This window comes from Mus pahari, chromosome 19 (genome assembly GCF_900095145.1).
Source record: "Mus pahari chromosome 19, PAHARI_EIJ_v1.1, whole genome shotgun sequence".
Classification (NCBI taxonomy): domain Eukaryota; kingdom Metazoa; phylum Chordata; class Mammalia; order Rodentia; family Muridae; genus Mus; species Mus pahari.
The window spans coordinates 3,570,470-3,575,430 of record NC_034608.1 but is presented as its reverse complement, the minus strand read 5'-3'; positions in this window follow the sequence as shown (position 1 = coordinate 3,575,430).

The following is a 4,961-nucleotide window of genomic DNA, read 5'->3' as shown; positions in this document are numbered from 1 at the left end:
CTTTTTGAGGCAGAGTCTCACTGTGTAGCCCAGACTAGCCTCAAACTTGTGACATTCTTCCTGCCCCAGCTTTTCCAGAGCTGGGATGACAGGTGTGAGCCACCATGCCCAGCTGAGCTGCTTTGTAAGGATGGGTTATTTACAAGTTTGCACTTAAAGAAGACTACATTGCTATTTTTTATATTGCACTCTTTCAAATAGATAAGATTTATTATATGTTAGCATAAAATATGTTTTTAAATTTGTGTGTGTGTGTGTGTGTGTGTGTGTGTGTGTGTGTGTGTGTGTGAATTTTTGTTTAAACAGCTCCTGACAACAGAACGCAGGAGCTGGGACAGAGGTCAGTAAGTGATGGAGTGTACAGAATTAGGTGGATCTAGCCACAGCTACTTGGAAGGTTTTGGTACGTACCACACAGACTCATTTATGAATTTCCTGTCCAATGGTTGTTTGGAGGCATGCAAAGACAACATTGAGTTATTGGAACAGAGGCCACGCATCTCATGAAGCTGAAAATATTGTCTCTGTGATTCTTGATGGAAAAACATTGGTTGGCCAACTCTGAATGCCAAATGAGCTGGAATGGATTGAGACTCCCACCTCCATGGTGCCTAGGGCAGAATGCTTAATGGGTTACTAATGACATCACTGATAACTGTGAGCATCTACTTATCAAGTGTGGGGCTGAACTCTGTATATGGATTAGCAGAGAGAATTCTCATTGGAGTCCTATGAGATGAGATCTGTTATGTACTGAGTTTTCTGTTCAGAAAACCAAGGCTTTTCTTTAAGAGTAGCTTTCTCCCTTCTCTTCTCCTATCCATTATTATATGTTTTATTATTATTTTTTTTTTAACTTACAGGACTCCTACCTCCATTGTGCCTCGGGCAGAATGATCAGTAGGTAACTAACAGTATCACTGATACATTTGAGTGTTTATTGATGTCTTTCTACCTATCAAATATGGTGCTGGAATCTTTACATGAGCTAAATCAGTTAATCAATCCTACCAGTCATATGAAATAGGAAGTATTATGTACCTAATTCTTTTTGAGGCAGAGTCTCACTGTGTAGCCCAGACTAGCCTCAAACTTGTGACATTCTTCCTGCCCCAGCTTTTCCAGAGCTGGGATGACAGGTGTGAGCCACCATGCCCAGCTGAGCTGCTTTGTAAGGATGGGTTATTTACAAGTTTGCACTTAAAGCAAGGACTGAATTGCTGATTTTATATTGCACTCTTTCAAATAGATAATATTTTATTATATATTTGCATTAAAATGTGCCTTAAATTTTTGCTATATATGTATGTGTGTGTGTGTGTGTGTGTGTGTATATATATATATATATATATATATATATATATATATATTTGATCTTGTATTTCTGTTGTCTCCTGACAACAGAAAGCAGGAGCTGAGACAGAGCTTAGTAAATCATGGACTGTACAGACCTAGGTGAATCTAGCCACAGCCTGCTGGAAAAAGAGTTTTGGTACACACCACATAGACTTGTTTATGGATTGTCTATCCAGAGGTTGATTTGGGGCTTATAAAGGCAGCATCAAGATATCAAGGAACAGAAAACCAGCGTCTTATGCAGCTGAGAAGACTGTATGGCCAGTGGAAAGTTGGCTAGCCACCTCTTAATGGCTGAGGAACTAGAATAAATTATGGAGGAAGTGTTTCAGAAAAAAAAGCAAAGGAAGGCTGACTCTAAGGTGGCATCGCCAGAACTCTTGAGCCATCTCTCTCCGTGTTAGTGATATATGGTACAACAATCCAATACAGACCACCTGTGTGTGTTTGTGTGCATGACCATGTCTCTGCATACTGGAAGACAAGTTTTGGAGCTGAGGAGACTGTTCAGTGTTTAGAGCCCTTGGCAGGAAAGTGTGAAGATACAAATTCCAGTCTCCAGAGTCCATGTACCAGTGGGTGTGATTCCAGGCTCTGTAGAAGAAGGAGATGGAATCGCCAGAGCAAGCCAGCTCCGGAGACTAGCTACATCAGAGAGTTCTGGATTGGATTGAGAGGCCTTGCTTCAGTGAACAAGGTGGAAGAGTAACAGCATGCTTCCTGACATCAATGTTGGACCTCTGTTTGCACTCTCTCTCCCACGTATATGTGTATTTACACATGTAGACACACACATGCACACATGTGCACACATATACACATGTGCACGAAAATGGATGAAGCCCAAATGAAATAAAATGGACAAGTTCCATGAACAGCACTTAACCTGTATTAAATGTTAAGTTCTAACCTGCTCTCACTTAAAAGTGTCAGTGACTACACTCTCAACTGATTTTCTTCAGATCGCAGAACCTCACCGCCCACAGTTCACAAAGCTCTGGCAGGTGATAAGACCGGAGTCACCTACTGCCTTCTTTACCAGACCCTCAGCCATGCTTGAAGGGCTCATCAGAAGACAGATATATGGTGGCTTGCCTCACGATACTAGCCAAGCCTATGGCCTTCTGTGTGTTCCAAATGCAGCCAGTGGAGTTGGGAGCAGGGGTAGAGTGACCCTAGGCTCTCTGGCTTGTCTTTATATCTTATTCAGGACAATTTTTTCTACCCTTTGCTCTGTGAAGATTAGAGGGCACACAGATCTCTTCAGATGAGAGTAGAGAAGCCACAGATGAAGAAATCCCAGGACTCTGGTTGGAGCTATCTCTGGTGACGTGGCTACCTAATTCTTCAAAGGATCACAGGAGTGGGACCAAGAAGTGCTATCTGGGGAGATGGTTCCGTGTGGCCTGTTACTTTTACAGTGGTTGTTTTATGACTATGAAATATTTGTATGTGAATGGAACTGACTATGTGGGGTAGCTTCCCCTCTTAAGAGGAAAAAAGAAGGTACTTTTTGTTTCCCGGAATCCTTTCGGTTGCCAACAAAAATCCAGCTCACACTAGCTGACATGAAGAGCAAAGCAGCAAAAGGAAATTGTGGGCATGTGTGTCTGGGAGGGCTCCTGGCATGAAGGGTTCGTGACAGTGGTGAACCTCGATCAGAACCAAGAACTTGATACAGCCAAGATATCGCCGGAGCTCTGTGTATTTCTCTGCCACGTCCTTCTTTCAGTAGACTGGAGCATTCTCCGTAATGAGGCAAGTTGGCTACATAATGTGAGGATGCTTTTCAAACTTAGAGGAAAGAGAATGTCTCTCTCCCAGATACATCCCAAAGAAGATCCCAGCTGGACTGCAGCAGTTGGGAAGTGGTCTGAGAACCGGCTGGTCCTTTCTTATTCTTGAGTAACCACAAGGTGAACCCAGGACCTTGGTAATCTTCTGAAGATGGTATCTTCAGAGAGATGCTAGGGAGACAAGGCCCATCTCTCTGCAGTAGCATGGACAGTGACAGAGCAGTTGAAGAGCAACTCGATTGAAGCATTTATCAGCAATAACTTCCTCTGTCTTAAACACATTCTATTTCAAAGCATGTTATTTTGTGTGTGTGGGGGGGGGATTGGTTTGGTTTTTATTTGTTTTGTTTTTCATGATAAAAACAATATTGTATTCCTAGGCTGAAAAGATAACTAAGCCAGTAAAGGTGTTTATTACTAAGTCTGACAACATGAGTTCAATCCCAGGGTTTCACATGATGGAAAGAGAGAATAGACTCTGGCAGGCTGTCTTTTGACCTCTGGATGGGCACCCTGGCTTGCACACAAGCACATACATATACACAGAATAAATAAATATAATAAGCATGTGTATTCTTTAATTTATCATACATATCTGGACATTATTCAAACTATAGCCAAAAGGTATATAAAAAGAGTTGTTTTGGCATTTATTACAACAATAATATATACATCACAAATATTCAACAATGAAACCTATGCTATACCTTTTTCTTTTTTCTTTCCTTCTTCCTTTCTTCCTTCCTTTCTTCTTCTCTTTTATGAGACAGGGTTTCTCTATGTAGTCCTGGCTGTCTTGGAATGTAGACCAGGCTGTCCTTGAACTCACAGAGATCCTCCCATCTCTGCCTCTTAAGTACTGGGATTAAAAGCATGTACCACCACACCCAATTATATATATATGAATTATAATGCATGCACAAGAAAAATAAAAATAGACTTTGTCTTATTTTTTGTGTTTGTTTTCTCTGACTGTAAGTATTTTTAGTGATAGTTTTCATTAATGCTTTGAAGATTTCATATGTGTGCACGATGTGCTTGGATCTTATCTACTCTTTCTTCCAGTTCCCCCTGGAGCATCCCCCCTCCACATGCACACCCAATGCATCTCTCTCCCAAGTAAATTTTTTTTTCGTCTAAAGCCAATGAGTTCAATTAGTGGTGCATATATGCCCCTGTGTGTGGGGCCATCCTCTGGGGCACAGGCAATCTTGCAGTGGTCCTAAATATTCAACAGTATATTGAATATTGAATCTATTGAATATCAACAATATCCCTAAAGACCTCCTCCAGTATTCATCAACTGCCAACAGCACCTCAGGAGCCCCTCCTCCACCCAGGCTTCATAGTTTAGCTGTTTTCCCCTCGTGCAGGTCTTGTAGAGATGACCACGTTGCTGTGAGTTCTTACAATCATGTCATGCCCACAAGACAGCACTTTTCAGTACCCTCCTCATCTTCTAGGGCTTACATTCTTTTCACTCCCCTCCTTCACAATCCTCCCGTAGCCTGTAGAGGTCAGATTGATAGAGATGGCCCATCTATTGTTGGGCACTCAGAGTACCTTGCTCTCAGCACTTCGAACAGTTATCAGTTTCCTGATTGGCCACTTGAAGCTTATCTGACCAAGTGGAGAGCTGTATAAATCTGATGCCCAGAAACCCGGTGTATTAGTCAGGGTTCTCTAGAGTCACAGAACTTACGGATAGTATCTATATAGTAAAGGAATTTATTGATGACTTACAGTCTGCAGTCCAAATCCCAACAATGGTTCAGTAGTAGCTGTGAATGGAAGTCCAAGGATCTAGCA